At 47.0% G+C, this 18,604-nt stretch overlaps 2 pseudogenes; one reads left to right on the plus strand and one right to left on the minus strand.

Moving 5' to 3' along the window:
* Positions 1 to 2,362: 2,362 nt before the first annotated feature.
* Positions 2,363 to 3,785, minus strand: LOC146654799 (olfactory receptor 4B13-like; annotated as a pseudogene).
* A 13,188-nt stretch (positions 3,786 to 16,973) lies between these two features.
* On the plus strand, positions 16,974 to 17,844 carry LOC146654800 (olfactory receptor 11A1-like; annotated as a pseudogene).
* Positions 17,845 to 18,604: the final 760 nt, after the last annotated feature.

Consider the following 18,604-nt stretch of genomic DNA (forward strand, 5'->3'; position numbering starts at 1 on the left):
GATATTTTTGATGTTTCTCAAGTACTTAAACTCATACTGTTCGCAGATGACACCAACATATTTTTCAGTAGCGATGATTATACTGATCTTGTAATGACTGTAAACAGGGAGCTAAAATTAATAAAAAAATGGATGGACATAAATAAATTATCATTAAATATAAATAAAACTAAAGCAATGTTTTTTGGTAATTTAAAATATAATGTAGAATTACCAATTATCATTGAAGGTGTACCAATTGATAATGTGAGTGAAAACAAATTTTTGGGAGTCGTAATTGATAATAAAATTTCATGGAAACCCCACGTCAGACACATAAAAACCAAAATTTCTAGAAGCCTCGCAGTTTTGAACAAAGTGAAACCATACCTTGATAAAGATGCACTTCGTACTCTGTACTGTACCCTGGTTCTTCCATATCTTACATATTGTGTGGAAGTGTGGGGAAATACATATAAAAATACAACTAATCCATTAGTCACAGTACAGAAACGAGCACTGCGTGTTATTCACAAGGCTGGTTATCTAGATCATACTCACAAATTCTTTCTTCAGGCAAAGTTACTTAAATTCCAGGATCTGGTTAATTACAATACATCCATAATTTTTTATAAAGCTTTTACTAAACTTTTACCGGCAAATTTACAAACTAGATTTGAAATTCGAGAAAAGGTTTATAATGTGAGAGGCTTTGGAGAATTCAAATTACCCAGAACTCGAACAACCCGTAAAGGTTTTTGTGTGTCTGTATGTGGTGTGAGAATCTGGAACAGTCTGAGTTTACAATTGAAACAATGCAAAAATATTCATAGATTTAAATTCCTCTACAAACAGTTGGTCTGGTCACAGTATACTCAATGATGGGTTTTAGTGTGCTCTGTAATGTCTGTTCTCTTACCACTGCTGGTATGGATTCAAAAAAAAAAAAAAAAAGAGTGTGCGCATGTATGTGCATATATGTACATGTGTGTGTAGATATATATGTATGTATATGTATGTGTGTATGTGTGTGTTTGTTACTTGTAGTTATTACTGCCTGTTACCTGTGGTAATGCAATTTATAATTTATATATTCTGTATTCAGTTATGAAGGCTCTAATTGTTGTTTGCGAGCTGCAGTTTAGATGCTTGTATGCGCCCGGGGCTGTTGATGGGACTGTATGCAATAATGGGCGTAGCTGCGGGAAGTTTGTTTTTTTTGTTGATGAGTGAGTATAGGGGTGGGATTTAATAAGTTTTCTTCGTCCCACTCCTTTTTCAGGCAATTTTTGTTTTTTGTTTTGTGCATTTTATGTTCAATATAGGTATTTGTTGTGCCTGGAAATGAACAAATAAATGAAATGAATGAATGAAAATGAAAAAACAGTACTGAGGAAAATTATAACTCAAAGCCCTACACTGAACTTATTATTTGGTTAAACACACACACACACACACACACACACACACACACACACACACACACACACACACACACACACACACACACACACACACACACACACATACATATTTTTCATATCCAGCATAAATGCTGTGTCTTTTGGGTCTGACAACAAAGTAGCACCCCACACCCCATGGCAGCTGTGACAGGTTCCAGCGACCCTGATAAGGATAACCAGAACAGAGTAGATGGATGTTTTCTCACTTCCATTTTCACTGGTTACTGCAACAAAGTCAATGACTCTTTAATCTGTTGGTTTGCAGAAATTTCAGGCACAAGCAGGCATTTATAAAATGGAAGAAATCACATCTGTATCGGGATAAAGAGAAAAACCTGTTTACTAACTTACACTTATTAAATCTAAAAGGCAAAGAAACTGGCATTGAAACTTCATCTGTGCACCAAATCAGCGGTACCATTAGCCCCAACCTGACTGCCAAAAATGATCTTGTAGCCTTTAGGCTAACTTAACACTTCTAAATATATTAAATAATGAACTAAGTGATGGCATGACTTCTGATTTCAGACATTAAGACCAAAAACAATACCAGTTCAGACAATTCTGTGTTTAGTTTATTATATAATTTCTCATAAGATTTCATTATAATAAGGCACTGCAACAGTCCTTGTAAACCTGTCAGCTTGAGGCTGAATTCAAATCAGAAAAGAGACGGATCAGGAAAACAAAAAGGACAAAATGGATGGATCTTGATTCTGACATGAAGACGTATTTAATCTTCTCCAGAATTAACTGTGGAGAAATTTAACTGCCAAATATTTGCTGAATAAAGCACAAACACATAGTTTTAACTGGATATTATATTTTAAAGTTTGATTTGTGACAAAGTGTAAAAACCTTCATTCTACAAATTACATTTTTACATGAGACTCGGATTTTGGTCAGATTTAGCCCATAGATTACAGGATTGAAGAGTGGTTGGCACGTCAGCCAATATAATGATAAAAAAATACGCAACATATTTGGGAGCTGTCTCATATCAAATCTGTTTTGTATAATTTCAAAAAAAGCACCACATGAAAAATTGAGCAGTGAGGCGAGGTGAGGCGTGCAGGTGCTGATGGCTTTGTGTCGCATCTGTTTGGATCCAGAAAAACAGACTTTAAGGATCCTCATGTAGGTGTAAAAAATTAAAGTTACCAGAAGAACTAAAGTGAACGTGTAGAGTATTCCATAGATGTTATTGGCTGTGGTGTCAGAACAGGCCAGTTTAACAATGGAGTAGTTGTCACAGTACACTTTGTTAATGATGTTCCCACACAGCTGCAGAGGAGCACTCAGAGAAATTAAAACACTTATTGCAAAAAAAGTCAACAACCATGTTAGTGCAATGAGCACGGATACCTTACTAGAACTCATACATGTGTGATATCGCAGAGGACAGCAGATGGCAAGATATCTGTCATAAGAAATAACAACCAAGTTACTAAACTCAATACTTCCATATGCATAGACACAGAAGATCTGCAAGAAACAAAATGAAGCAGAAACAGTGTGAACATCAGAGAGGATCTGAAGCAGGAGGAATGGAAACAGCCCTGTACTACCATACAGCTCATTCACAAACAGGCTGCACAGAAACATGTACATAGGTTCATGTAAGCTTCTGTTCACACAGATAACCACAATCAGCAGGACATTGGCAGTAATGATTAAAAAATATAAAGACATAACGATCACAAAAAATAAATATTTCAAATGCCCGCTGTCAAAATAGGCACTGAACACCAAGAATGAACTCTGAGATGAGTTTACCGTCATCCTCCTCTCCATTCAAAAAACAAAGGTAATACTGTTTGCAGGATCCATATTATTTATCATCACATCATATAACCACAGGTTTTCAAAACAGTGAAACTCCAACAAAGCAACAGACATGAAACAGTTGGGGAAGAATTTCACTGATGATAATCCATCATGGTAAATGTCCAGCGCTTACCATTCAACAGAGTGCTTAGGCAACGTGGGTTATGACATTGTACTCAGACCCCTGAATCACTCCCCACTGAGCTAAAGTTCTGCTTCTGCTTCTTCACAAACTCTGTTCTGAAAACACGCCCACTGTGGCACACTGACCTCATGACTGAAAGAATGCCCCAAGGGTCAGAAAAAAAATCCTTCATGAAAACACAGGTGGAAAAATTATCAGGTCGCCCAATCTTTTAAGCTATGAGTGCTCAATTCACCTCCTCAGAGACTTCATATGATCACAAGAAATCAATGTGTAAACTACAATTCAATAAATAATTAGATCAAACACATGTGAGACTAGGAAAAGTCAAACAATCAGCTGTACTCATTTATGAAGGAACAAAAATGAATTCACACAAGTCACTGAAGGTGTTTACATCACGACATTTGAATATTTATTGTATAGGCTTTATTCGAAATGGCGCCATGAAAGGGAGCCGGAGATCGACAGACGGATTGGGGCTGCAGCTGCAGTAATGTGGATGCTGCACCGGTCCATCGTGGTGAAGAGGGAGCTGAGTGTAAAAGCGAAGCTCTCAATTTACCGGTCGATCTACGTCCCTACCCTCACCTATGGCCACGAGCTGTGGGTAGTGACCGAAAGAACGAGATTGCGGATACAAGCGGCAGAAATGAGCTTCCTCCGAAGGGTGGCTGGCCTCTCCCTTAGAGATAGGGTGAGAAGGTCGGCCATCCGGGAGGGGCTCAGAGTAGAGCCGTTGCTGCTCCACATCGAAAGGAGCCAGCTGAGGTGGTTGGGGCATCTGACAAGGATGCCCCCTGGGCGCCTCCTGGGTGAGGTGTTCCAGGCATGTCCCACCGGGAGGAGGCCCCGGGGCAGACCCAGGACACGCTGGAGAGATTATATCTCTCGGCTGGCCTGGAAACGCCTTGGTATTCCCCCGGATAAGCTGGAGGAGGTGGCTGGGGAGAGAGAGGTCTGGGCCTCTTTGCTTAGGCTGCTGTCCCCGCGACCCGGCCTCGGATAAAGCGGATGAAGATGGATGGCGCCGTGAAAGAAAACTTGCCTTTACATTTGGTCTCAACACGCCATTTAACTAGTCACCTGACTTCTCCGCTGATTCTGTTTCACTATAACTTCAGTGTTTTGAATGAAGTTGTGCAAAACACTCAGAAGACATTAGAGCATCTCAAAGGAATCATTTTTACCATTTGTGATATCAGGATCATCTTCAAGCATTGGATGGTGGTGGAAAAGCTAGGAGGCAGGTGCACAGAACTGAGCTTGTCCCTGCTACCTGGCACTGACGAGTGGGTGGAGCTAAAAAGTACGCAGTAGCTTTTTCAATTGGAGCTTTCATTTGCTTCTGCATGAAGAAGACTTTGGATTTACATTTGGTTAAGTAGGTTAAGAAGCAGTTGAAACCGAGCTACTCTGGAGACCTTACGTAAGCGTGGGTACAGCGTGGCTTCTGGGTCCTGTGTTGGCATCCGTTGGCTTTTCGGCTAACTGGCCCGGCCAGTGGGCCTGTTTCCGAGCAATGTGAGTGGAGCTGTGAGCTTTGCTGGTGGTTGATCTTGCTGAACTTCGTGGAGGTGGTGAGCAGCTGGAGTTACTTCATAAATGGATTTAGCAGAAAGGAGATGACTAGATGGATCAACGAAGCAGACTGGATTGTTGTGCGGCGAGAAAACTGCTCGAAAGTTTCCCTCGATGGTCTGCAGCATTCAGCACTCCCTGAAGCACCGCAATGACATTCATTGTGTTCGATATTCTTGGACTGCCTGAAAGGGATGCGATGAAGCAGAGCTGAGCAAAGCAAATGGAAGGGTGGATGACTGGATATGTAAAGCGCTTTGGGGTCCTTAGGGACTAGAAAAGCGCTATATAAATACAGGCCATTTACCATTTACCAAATAATGTTACTCTTGTGAGATAAGCTGTGTTAAAAACCTTCTCAAAAGGTGTACGTGGGAGAACGAACAGCTTCCTAGGGGGATCATATAGATAAGAACCGGAAGGCACTTGTTTGGAGGCATGGTCTCACTCCTGAAATTCAGATATTTTATCTCCAATTCTGGTTCTCTGGATTCTGATTTATATTCATTATATTATTCCTGCCTCTCTTGTGTTCCCGATTTGTAATTAACTTGATTGTGACTACCTTCATTATTCCTGGAATTCTTAGTCTTCTCTGTTTCTTTTGGATTGTGGGCTTTGCTTGCCTCTGTCTTTAGATTTATTTTTAGGACCTAAACAACCTTAACAAAGGCTCACCTTTAATCACGAACTTGATTAATGAAAACATTCTTTTTTTTTTCTTTTTTTTTTTGCCTGTCCCATTTGGCTCTTTTGCCATCAGAATTATTGTCTAAAGGCAAAGAAAGATGCCCAACGGATTTACTTTACCAAACTGACCATCCCAGCCTTGCCGTAATGGTCCATTTGATTCACCTTTTATTGTTTATTTTATTTTCACTTACTGAATACGGGACAGACTTGACTGGGGGAAAGAGAAACAGCTGAGAAGAGGGACGGGGGAGAAGGGCAAAAACCAAAAACCAACAGAATGAGCAGAAAAAGAAAAAAAAAGAAAGAAAATGCATATATCAATCATCTGGATCACCTGCTGAGAAAGAAAAAAGAAAACAAGCAGAAGAGAACAAGAGTAATAGAATAAACAACATCACAATGATATATGGGAATATGACAGTAAATACTAAATATTAAACATTATTGTGCAGCACATAAGATCAACAGAACACAGTGTGCTTTGAGGTAGGAGCCAAAAAGGGTGTAGTTTGTGGGTGTGATCACCCGTGTGTACACCTGTGAGCATGGACGCGCTTGTTTTTTTAAAAGGTTCCTTCATGTAATGATCTGCTAGAGGGTGTGGGGGGGCCACAGCCCCGTCCTCCAGGGTATGAAGCAGGTATGGAGGAGATCAAAACTCCAGACATCCAGAGGCCCCCAGAACACAAGAGACCAAGGAAGACCAACAGAGGGGCAGCCGCGCCACTGTCCCAGAAAGAGCTGAGGAGAGTCCCAGATGAGGGCTCACTCAGCAGCCGCGGAGCAGAAGCCAGGGGGAGTTGCAGTGACGCGCCCGTGAGCTCCGCCAGCAGCCAGCTGTGTCTGAGTGACCGAAGTTACCGTGTCTGAGTTACCCGCCAGGGAAAGGGGGCCCAGGCCCATCCAGACCGGGGCCCAGTGCAGCAGCGCCTCCCGGCCCCACAGAGCCCGGGACAGTCCACCCGACCCCACCACAGAGAAAACTGCACCCACCCCACCATCCACTCATCTTCCAGACTACATAAGACAATAAACACCCAGGCTGAGATCTTCCTCCACCTCTCCTGTATCTCCCCCTCCTGCAGAGAGAGCTCCTGAGGAGAGGAAAGCTCCTGCAAGATGTGACAATCTCCCCCACCAGTTGAAGAGCCCCCCAGGTGGCTCGATGCACCGGCGGCATCCTGCTCCAGGGCTGGGCCCCCATGCACCCACCCGCCCACAACCCCAGCAACACACAAACCAGGACCCAAGGCCCCGAGGCCCAGCCAGGGCCCCAGCCCAGAGACGGAGCGCCCCCAGAACCTCACGCCCATCCCGGACCCACCCAGGGGCAGCCAGGCTACCAGGTCAGTAACCCACGTCCGTCAGCGCAGACCCTCCCCTAGTCCCGCTGCACGCAGCCGCGAGGAAACAGTCACCTGAGAGCCAACAGAGCCCCTAACCGGACATGACCGCTACCCCGGGTTGAGCCCCGCAAGGAAGATGCCTCCGGGGAACCCCCCGACGCCCTAAGCCTGTCCCTACCCCCACACCAATCACAACAGTGAAGGCGGGACCAAACTATGACCCCCCCACCCCACCCCCACTAGGTGATGGAGCTGATCAAAGGAGCCCAGAGCAATTGATCTGATGTGGTGGCAGAGGCTGTATCAAGACTAATGTAATCTAATAGATAATTTCTATATTGGTTAGAATTAAGATTATTTTTATTTTTCCAGTTCATGAGGACAGTTTTCTTGGCTATGCATAGGGCAGTGAAAACCATATGGGCTATATTCTTTTCTGAAGTGACATTATCTAAGCTGCCCAACAAACACACTAAGGGGGAAGTTGGGATGTTACATTTCAGACACTTTGATAAGTCTTCACATATCTCGCGCCAAAACTTCTGAACTGGTGGACAGAACCAAAGAGCGTGGATATAATTGTCCGGTGAATTGGTTTGGCAGTGTGAGCAGTTGTTGGTAGACGTAAAGCCCATCTTGAACATCCGATGACCTGTATAGTGTACTCTATGTAATATTTTGTATTGAATTAATTGAAGACTGGGATTTCTGATTAGATGAAAGGTTTTTAAGCAAGTCTGAGACCAGAAGTTTAGGTCTAAGTTAACTGATAAATCCGCTTCCCATTTTGCAATAGGAAGTGATATTGATTCATCTGTTTTAGAAAGCATTCTGTATATTTTGGATAGTAATTTGGGGGTTTTAAGAGTAAGAAATTGAACCACACTTGGTGGTGTTTGTAGTTCAACTTGACCCGGTTTAAATTTCTTTTTTACTATGGATTTAATTTGTTGATATTCTAAAAATCTTTTCTTGTTGATCCCATATTGTGTAACTAGTCTGTCAAATGAAATAAATTCTGTTCCTTCTAGTATATGTTCTAAATATTTGATTCCTTTATCACTCCAATCTGAAAAGTTTATCATATTATTGTTTTGTAATATGTCAGGGTTGTTCCAGATAGGTGTACGTTTGCATGGGATTAATGAAGACACCGTCAATTTTAGAAACTCCCACCATGCTGTCAGAGAAGAGCTGATGTTGATGCTTTTAAAGCATTCATGTCGTTGGATGTTTGAGCTGATAAATGGTAGGTCTGAGATCTCTAGATTATTGCAAAGTGCTTGTTCTACATCTAGCCAAGGTTCATCTAAGAGGGTATGTTTTAGCCATCCTGAGATAAACTGAAGCCTGTTAGCTAAGAAGTAGTGCTGAAAGTTAGGCAGTTCTAGTCCTCCTTTATCCTTGGTCTTTTGTAGTGTTTTTAAGCTTATACGTGGGGGTTTATTTTTCCAAAGGAATTTGGACATACATGAATCTAGAGATCTGAACCAATCTTGTGGCGGTTTAGTTGGGATCATTGAGAATAAATAATTTATTTTTGGTAAGACCATCATTTTTATAGCGGCAACCCTTCCCATGAGTGATATGGGTAGACATTTCCATCTAGCCAGATCATCTTCTACCTTCTTTAAAAGTGGGATATGGTTTAATTTAGTTAGATCTGCAAGCTTGGGAGAAACATTAATACCTAAATATTTTATATTTCCCGATTGCAGTGGTGTAGAAGAGGAATTATGGAGGGAGCAATTAATCGGTAGAACTGTAGATTTTGACCAGTTAATTGAGTAATCTGATATTCTTGCAAAAGAGTTTATCAATTCAATCACCCCAGAGATATTGGTTTGTGAATTTTGGAGAAAGAGTAACACATCATCCGCATAAAGGCTGATTTTATGTTCCACATTCTTGCATTTTATGCCCTTAATTACTGAATTCTGTCTAATTGCTGCTGCTAGTGGTTCAATAAAAATTGCAAACAGTGAAGGGGAGAGTGGGCATCCCTGCCTGGTGCCCCTCAAGAGACAGAAGCTGGAGGATGTCTGGTCATTTGTTCTAACACAAGCTGTTGGGGGATTATACACTGAACAAAAATATAAACGCAACACTTTTGTTTTTGCTCCCATTCCCCATGGGATGGACGTAGAGACCTAAAATTCATTCCAGATACACAATATAACCATCCCTCCCAAACAGTGGTCACAAATCAGTCCAAATGTGTGGTAGTGGGCACATCTGTCATATTGAGATAATCCATCCCACCTCACAGGTGTGCCACATCAGGATGCTGATCTGACATCATGAGTAGTGCACAGGTGTACCTCAGACTGCCCACAACAAAAGGCCACCCTGGAATGTGCAGTTTTGTCTCACAGCAAAATGCCACAGATGCCACAAGCAATGAGGGAGCGTGCAATTGGCATGCTGACAGCAGGAATGTCAACCAGATCTGTCGCCCGTGCATTGAATGTTCATTTCTCAACCATAAGCCGTCTCCACAGGCGTTTCAGAGAATATGGCAGCACATCCAACCGGCCTCACAACCGCAGACCTCGTGTAACCACACCAGCCCAGGACCTCCACATCCAGCAGGTTCACCTCCAAGATCGTCTGAGACCAGCCACCCAGACAGCTGCTGGAACAATTGGTTTGCACAACCAAACAATTTCTGCACAAACTGTCAGAAACTGTCTGAGGGACGCTCAACTGCATGCCCGTCGTCCTCATCGGTGCCTTGACCTGACTCCAGCTCGTCGCCGTAACAGACTTGTGTGGGCAAATGCTCACATTCGATGGCGTCTGGCACGTTGGAGAGGTGTGCGCTTCACGGATGAATCATGGTTCACATTGTTCAGGGCAGATGGCAGCTGAGAATGTCCCAGTTCTTGCATGGCCAGCATACTCACCGGACATGTCACCCATTGAGCATGTTCGGGATGTGCTTGACCGGCGTATACGACAGCGTGTACCAGTTCCCACGAATATCCAACAACCTCGCACAGCCATTGAAGTGGAGTGGACCAACATTACACAGGCCACAACTGACAATCTGATAGACTCCATGCGACGATGTGTTGCACTGCATGAGGCAAATGGTGGTCACACCAGATACTGACCGGTTCTGGGTCCCCAGACCCCCAATAGCGCAAAAAACTGAGACCTTTTTATTCGGAATAACTTGTATTTTATGTTCCTAACCGAACCTTGGCAGCAGAATATGGAACGTGTTCATTTTAGTGAACTGTGCCCAGCAGACTGTAATTGTCTAACCACACTGCACCTTTCAGTACGTGGAGGTGGGCTGGAAGTTATTGCTAGAAACTCCTTTTTCTGTTGTCTGGTGAAAACCCCCTTCCTTTAACTCTTTTGAAATTCAGATGATGGAGCTCAATAGGACTTATCCCTTCTATGTGATCTTAATCTATAGGCCACCGGGACTAGCCAGGAGTTTCTTAGTGGAGTTTGTGGACTTTCTATCCTCAACCATCAAGCTGGAAAGAATCCTTCTGCTGGGGGATTTTAATTTCCATGTTGCTGACAGTTCATGTCACGCTGCTTCTCATTTTCTTACTCTCTTAGACTAGACTTTGCCCAACACACAGCGGAGGCCATAATTTATCTGAAACCGATGATATAGATATATGTGGCCTCCTTCAACTCGCAATGTCAAAAAATTCTAGATAAAGTGGCTCCTCTTAAATCAGAAAAGGCAGTAGTGCTTAATCCCTGCCCTGGTTCACAGAAGCTATCCGCAGCTTTAGGCAAATGTGCTGCAAAGCTGATCGCCTGTGGAAAACCACAAAACTTGAGGTTCAGAAGCTCCACTTTCTGGGCATCCACATCTCAGCTGATCTCACCTGGACCCACAACAGCATCGCCCTGGAAAAGAAGACCCAGCGGCAGCTATACCTCCTCTGTGTCCTGAGGACGAATACCCTGGACCAGAAGCTGCTGCTGGCCTTCTACTGCTCCTCAGTGGAGAGCGTGCTCTCCTCAGGGGCCACGACTGAGAGCAGGAAGGCTGCACAGAGGGTCATTAACACTGCCAAAAACATCATTGGCTGCCCTCTGACACCCCTGGAGGTCATCACCTGATCCTCCTGTCTCAGGAAAACTAGGTCCATGTTTGCTATTTATTGCTGATGTTTGTAGTATTTATCTATATTTTTTCACTCCTGCACAGTTTGTCATGAACCGAAGTTCCGAGCGCAGGCAGGACCCAGTAGCAGAACACACACACTAGGGTAGGAGCGAATAAAGAAAGTAATTTTTATTGCAACTAAAGGTGTCCCATGAGGGTAGCCAGAAAAACAACGTATGAAACCAGAAGAAACCGAGGGACCGCACAGGGAACGCCGAGAGCGGGGCTGTGAGAGGCTGTAAAACAAAAAGAGAGACAGATTACTGGGGTGCGGAAAAAAGGCAGCATACGAGGGAAGGTGGAGTGTGCGTCTCACGGTGATAGCCGGGCCGAGTGAACCAGAGGGGGGTGGAGCTCCAAAAGGGGTCGAGACGGCGAAGCTGAATGTGAACCAAATCTCAGGCGGACAGGTGGACAGGCAGGTGGCTCGAAAACAAAAACACGCCGAGTTGTGATCGCTGAGAGGCGACTACGGACTGGCGTGGAGCAGCAGGTAGGGCAGGATTAAATAGTCCACCTGGTGATCGCCTGGGATGGGATGCAGGTGTGGGGTTAGCAGCCACGCTCGTGGGCGTGGACATCCCAGCAGCACCCCGGACGCCGGGCCGCGGACCATGACACAGTACCCCCCCCTCAAGGGTCGCCCCCAGGCGACCGGCCGGGACCCCGCCTGCGGAGAGAAGCACGGAAAGCAGAGATGAGACGAGGGTCCAGAATGAAGGAGCGCGGGACCCAGAGGCGGTCCTCGGGGCCGTACCCCTCCCAATCCACAAGATACTGCCAGCCGCGCCCGCGCCGGCGCGCATCCAGGATCCGCCGGACCGCATAGGCCGGATGGCCGCCGACGAGCCGGGCGGGAGGAGGGGGCTCGGAAGGAGGGCACAGGGGGCTGAGGCGGACCGGCTTAAGTTGAGATACATGGAACGTGGGATGCACACGCCGAGAGGCCGGAAGCCGGAGCCTGACTGCCACCGGGTTGATGACTCGGTCCACTTCGTACGGCCCGATGAAACGGGGAGCCAGTTTGCGGGACGTGCCCCGGAGCGGGATGTTCCCAGCAGCCAACCAAACCTTCTGTCCCGGCTGGTAGTCAGGGGCTGGGGCGCGGCGACGATCGGCGTAGTGCGCCTGTCGTTCCTTTGCGCGCAGGAGGGCGCGGCGAGCGCAGCGCCACACACGTTGGCAGCGCCGGAGGTGATGAGGGGCCGACGGGACGGAGAGGGACAGGTCCTCTTCCGGGAAGAGCGGAGGCTGATACCCGAGGGACGCTTCGAAAGGAGAGAAGCCGGTGGAGGACGAGGTGTGAGTATTGTGGGCGTACTCCACCCAGGGCAGGTAAGTAACCCAGGAGGAGGGGTTTTGACTGGCTACGCACCTCAGCATAGTCTCCAGCTCCTGATTAAGGCGTTCAGTTTGCCCATTGGATTGCGGGTGGAAACCGGAACTCAAACTGACCTTGGCGCCGAGAATGGAGCAGAAGGTCCTCCACACTTGTGAGGTGAACTGGGGACCGCGATCGGAGACAATGTCCAGGGGAATTCCGTGGAGCCTGAAGACTTCCGTGACTAACGCTTGGGCAGTCTCAGCAGCCGAGGGCAGCTTGGCTAGCGGGACGAAGTGGGCGGCCTTAGAAAACCGATCCACAACGGTGAGGATGACACATTTTCCAGAAGAGGTGGGGAGACCGGTAACAAAGTCGAGCGAGATGTGAGACCAGGGCCGGTGGGGAGTAGTGAGTGGGTGGAGCTGGCCCATGGGATGTTTCGTGGATGATTTATTACGAGCGCAGACGGCACAGGCAGACACGTAGTCCCTCACGTCCCGTAGTAGCGATTTCCACCAGAAGTGTCTGCTGAGGAGGCGCGCCATTCTGCTCACGCCCGGGTGGCACGCGAATCGTGCTGTGTGGATCCAGTGGATGACTGCTCCCCGGGCGGCGGCGGGAACGAAGCGCCGTCCTGGCGGTCCAGTCCCTGGGTCAGGGTCCCCCGGGAGCGCTTGGCGAATGGTCTCCTCAATCTCCCAGGTGAGAGCACCCACCACGCAGGAGGCAGGCAGGATGGTGGCGGGGGGGGGGGGGGGGGGGGGCGCCTCGCTGTCAGGGGAATACAGACGGGAGAGCGCATCGGGTTTGATGTTTCGTGACCCGGGACGATAGGAGAGTGTGAAGTTGAAGCGGGCGAAGAATAGGGACCAGCGAGCTTGACGGGGATTTAACCTCTTGGCGGTTCTAAGGTACAGTAGATTTTTATGATCCGTCCATATAATGAAGGGCTGTTCGGTCCCCTCCAGCCAGTGACGCCATTCCTCCAATGCGAGTTTTACCGCTAGGAGTTCCCTGTCGCCGATGTCGTAATTCCTCTCCGCGGGGGTGAGTCGGCGTGAGAAAAAGGCGCACGGCCGGAGTTTGTTCAGGGGCCCAGACCGCTGGGAAAGAACCGCCCCGACTCCCGCATCAGATGCGTCGACCTCAACAACAAACTGTTTAGAAGAGTCAGGATGGGTCAGAATGGGTGTGGACGTGAATAATCGCTTCAATTTAGCGAAGGCTGCGTGGGCCTCAGGGGACCATGTGAAAGACACCTTGGGTGAGGTGAGTTGGGTGAGAGGCGCGGCCACCTGGCTGTAGTTTCGAATGAAACGGCGATAAAAATTCGCAAACCCCAAGAAGCTCTGAAGCTTCTTTCGTGTCTCCGGAACCGGCCATTCCAATATTGCTTTGATCTTCACCGGGTCGGTCTTCACCTGCCCACCAGCGAGGATGTAGCCCAAGAAGGAAATGGATGAGGCGTGGAACTCACACTTTTCCGCTTTTACGTACAGTCTATTTTCGAGCAGCCGTTGTAGCACGCTCCTCACATGGATGCGATGGTCCTCGAGCGTCTTGGAGAAAATCAAAATATCATCCAGGTAAACAAAAACAAACACGTTCAGGAAATCCCGTAACACGTCGTTGACTAGGGCTTGAAAAACCGCCGGGGCGTTCGTTAACCCGAACGGCATCACTAGATATTCAAAATGCCCTAGTGGGGTATTGAAGGCGGTCTTCCACTCGTCGCCTTCACGTATCCGTACCAGGTGGTAGGCGTTCCACAGATCTAGTTTGGTGAAGACCGTAGCTCCCTGGAGTGAGTTAAAAATAGAACTAATGAGTGGGAGGGGATATTTGTTTTTGACGGTGACGTCATTCAGCCCCCTGTAATCGATGCACGGGCGGAGCGTCCCGTCTTTCTTTCCCACGAAGAAAAAACCCGCAGCCACGGGAGAGGATGACGGCCTAATACGTCCTGCAGTTAGCGACTCCTGGATGTAATTCTCCATGGTTTCTCTTTCGGGGCGAGACAGGTTGTATAATCTGCTAGAGGGCAGCGATGCACCCGGGAGCAGATCGATAGCACAGTCATATGGACGGTGAGGCGGGAGTGAGAGCGCCTCATCTTTACTGAACACCTGCTGGAGATCGTGATAGTCGGGGGGCACGGAAGAGAGGTCCGGCGCGGGTGGCGGGGCGGGCCTCCGTTCCGTTGAGGCGGAGGGAACGGCTGACCTCAGGCAGTTCGCCAGACAAAACACACTCCAGCTCGCGATACTTTTTCCGGCCCAATCTATGTGTGGGTTATGTCTCTGTAACCAGGGGTAGCCTAGGATAAGCGGGGTGTCAGGAGCAGGAAAAGTGAAAAAGGACAGCTGCTCTTGGTGGTTACCTGATGTGATTAACCGTACAGGCGCGGTTTGGTGAGTTATGTATGCAAACACTTGGTTGTTTAATGTAGACGCAGGGATGGGCGGTTCGAGTGGAGTAAGAGACACAGCTAGCCTCTTAGCCAGCTTCTCATCCATAAGGTTCTGTTCCGCCCCGGAGTCCACTAACGCGGGGCATGTAAAAGTCTGATTAGAAGTCACGATAGTAACGGACAGTAACAATCGGGGTCTAGTAGTGCTTAGAGTGCTGCCCACCCGTATCCCCGGACTCACCGGTGGGCCGGGTCGTTTGGGCGGACCGGGCAAGCAGCGATGCGGTGACCGGGCCTCCCACAGTACAGACATTCTCCAGCCCGAAATCAGCGTTCCCTCTCCTCCGGAGAAAGCCAAGAGCGTCCGATCTGCATGGGTTCAGGCGGGGGCGGCGATGGAGAGCGCGCACACGCAGCTGGGGGCGGGGGCGGAGAAACGCGAAACCCGGGGCGCAATACGGAGCCCATAGGCTTAGACCGCCGCTCGGCATCCCTCTCCCGCAAGCGTCTGTCAATCCTACGGGAGAGGGAGGCCAATTCATCAAAGGATCTGGTCTCCTCGTGAAAAGCTAGTTGGTCCTTCATCTGGTCATTTAACGGCCGTAAAAAAAACCCACGAAGAGCTGAATCGGGCCAACCCACGGCGACCGCTCGAGTACGGAATTCAACTAGGTACTCCGCAATACTGCGCCGCCCCTGACGGAGCCCCAGCAACTTCTGCGCGGCATCGTCCTCCGATACCGGAGGGGAAAACGTAGCCTGGAACTCCTCCAGGAAGTCATCGTAATCGCAATCACGAATGGGGTGAGAATTTAAGTAGGCTTCAGCCCATGCTAGAGCACGCCCCCGTAACAATCCCACGAAGTGGGAGATCTTAGCAGTATCCGTGGGGAACGCGTGAGGCGTGCGACTGAAAAACAAGGAGCACTGGAAAAGGAACCCCCCACACAGGTCCAGCTCCCCGTGGAAGGGTTCCAGCGGCGGAGGCGACACGCCGCGGTGCACGGGGTCGGACGGCCTAGTTTGTAATTTATTCTGAGTGTCACTGAGCTCTTGACAACGGTCTTGGAGAGACTGGAGCTGCTGATCGTGGCGACCGAGGATAGCGCCCTGTTTATTAATAGCGGAGCGGAGTGGATCTGCTGGGTCCATACTGGCCAGTCCGTACTGTCATGAACCGAAGTTCCGAGCGCAGGCAGGACCCAGTAGCAGAACACACACACTAGGGTAGGAGCGAATAAAGAAAGTAATTTTTATTGCAACTAAAGGTGTCCCGTGAGGGTAGCCAGAAAAACAACGTATGAAACCAGAAGAAACCGAGGGACCGCACAGGGAACGCCGAGAGCGGGGCTGTGAGAGGCTGTAAAACAAAAAGAGAGACAGATTACTGGGGTGCGGAAAAAAGGCAGCATACGAGGGAAGGTGGAGTGTGCGTCTCACGGTGATAGCCGGGCCGAGTGAACCAGAGGGGGGTGGAGCTCCAAAAGGGGTCGAGACGGCGAAGCTGAATGTGAACCAAATCTCAGGCGGACAGGTGGACAGGCAGGTGGCTCGAAAACAAAAACACGCCGAGTTGTGATCGCTGAGAGGCGACTACGGACTGGCGTGGAGCAGCAGGTAGGGCAGGATTAAATAGTCCACCTGGTGATCGCCTGGGATGGGATGCAGGTGTGGGGTTAGCAGCCACGCTCGTGGGCGTGGACATCCCAGCAGCACCCCGGACGCCGGGCCGCGGACCATGACACAGTTGGCATGGGGCAACCAAGATAATGAAGTACTATTCAATTCTATTCTATTTTATTCTATTCTATTCTAACAAAAGACAAATATACATTTTTCTGAAGGCCCATTTGCGTTTTCGAAACCACTAGTTTAAAATCTCTCCGGTGTGTCCCCTGATGATGACGTCATACTGCTGCAGTGAAAAGGATAAAACAAGAAGTGATTCAGTGCAGTTGGGAGGGACTTACAATCAGGCCGCTGTTGGGTGATTCTCATCCTTAAATGTAGCTCCGTTTGTGCACAGTTTAAGTGATGTATGGTAAAAACAAAAAGAGGATCATGATGAACTCTTCACAGGTTTCATATTTCACACTCACTGCCTACCTCGACAGCGGGGCTTTGAAATATTTATATTTCACAGTTGTTGCATTTTTATATATTGTTATTGTTACTGTCAATGTCCTGCTGATTGTGGTTATCTGTGTGAACAGAAGCTTACATGAACCTATGTACATGTTTCTGTGCAGCCTGTTTGTGAATGAGCTGTATGGTAGTACAGGGCTGTTTCCATTCCTCCTGCTTCAGATCCTCTCTGATGTTCACACTGTTTCTGCTCCTCTCTGCTTCCTGCAGATCTTCTGTGTGTACTCTTATGCAAATTTGCAGCTCAGTAACTTAGCCGTCATGTCTTATGACAGATATCTTGCAATATGTTTTCCTCTTCAATATCACACACGTATGAGTCCATGCAAGGTATCCATGCTCATTGTTCTAACGTGGTTTTCCTCATTTCTTGGAATCACTCTTTTGATTTCTCTGAGTGCTCCTCTGCAGCTGTGTGGGAACATCATTAACAAAGTGTACTGTGACAACTATTCTGTTGTTAAACTGGCCTGTTCTGACACCACAGTCAATAACATCTATGGAATACTTGGTGCTATTTTCATAACCATATCCTCTGTCACTCTGATTCTCTACACCTACATGAGGATCCTCAAAGTCTGTTTTTCTGGATCCAAACAGACGCGACAGAAAGCCGTCAGCACCTGCACGCCTCACCTCGCTTCTCTGCTCAACTTTTCATGTGGTTCCTTCTTCGAAACTGCACAAAGTAGATCCAACATGAAACACGTCCCAAATATGGTGCGTATTTTTTTATCATTATATTGGCTCATATGCCCACCGCTCTGTAATCCTTTACTTTATGGACTGAGTCTGACCAAAATCCGGATCATATATAAAGGTCTAATCTTTGTAAAATGCAGGTGCTTGATGTTGAAACTTAGACAAGGCAGTGCATTAGTAAAGAGGAAATGAGAGTAAGAGGGTTGTGGGCTGCTGGTTCATGCTCAATTTACTGTTGACAGTTTATGAGAATAAAGTCATCTCTTATTATCGCTTTATTTATCATAACTCACTATTAATTTATTGTTTAAATCCTTTGATCATTTGCTCTCATGTCAGCTACCATAAAGACACCTGCTTACAGACTAAATCTGAACAAAACTGAAACAAATGCAAACTTTAACCTGTAATTCTTTGCTAAAATATACATCGGTACTTTAGTCATTAAATATGTGACCTCAGTTTTTAAAAAAATATTTTTTCTTTTCCTGAATTTTCTGAGTTTAAGACTTTGAAGCGTGTCACATCTTGTTTAAGAAATCACTGTGATCATTTCATTTTGCTGCTATCATCAAACACAATGTTTGAATAATTTATTTTTTTATGAATAAAAATTTGTTGTAACTATGTGCCTGAAAACAAAAGCAGAATTACATTTTACTTTCGATTTGTAGCTCAAATGCAATTATATTTAAAGCAGTGTCATTGGTAGGCAGCTACTAGGCCAAATGATTTAAGTTTTATTCAGTCATCACAAATTACACATATTGCTCTTTAGTTTGAAGCCTAATCTTGAAAGTAGAGATAGTGTCTGTCTCCTGAATCCAAACTGAAGCTGGTTCCACAGA

This window comes from Rhamphochromis longiceps, linkage group LG14, assembly GCF_057381845.1.
Source record: "Rhamphochromis longiceps isolate RC_006_pf linkage group LG14, R_longiceps_female_GT1.1, whole genome shotgun sequence".
NCBI classification, from domain to species: domain Eukaryota; kingdom Metazoa; phylum Chordata; class Actinopteri; order Cichliformes; family Cichlidae; genus Rhamphochromis; species Rhamphochromis longiceps.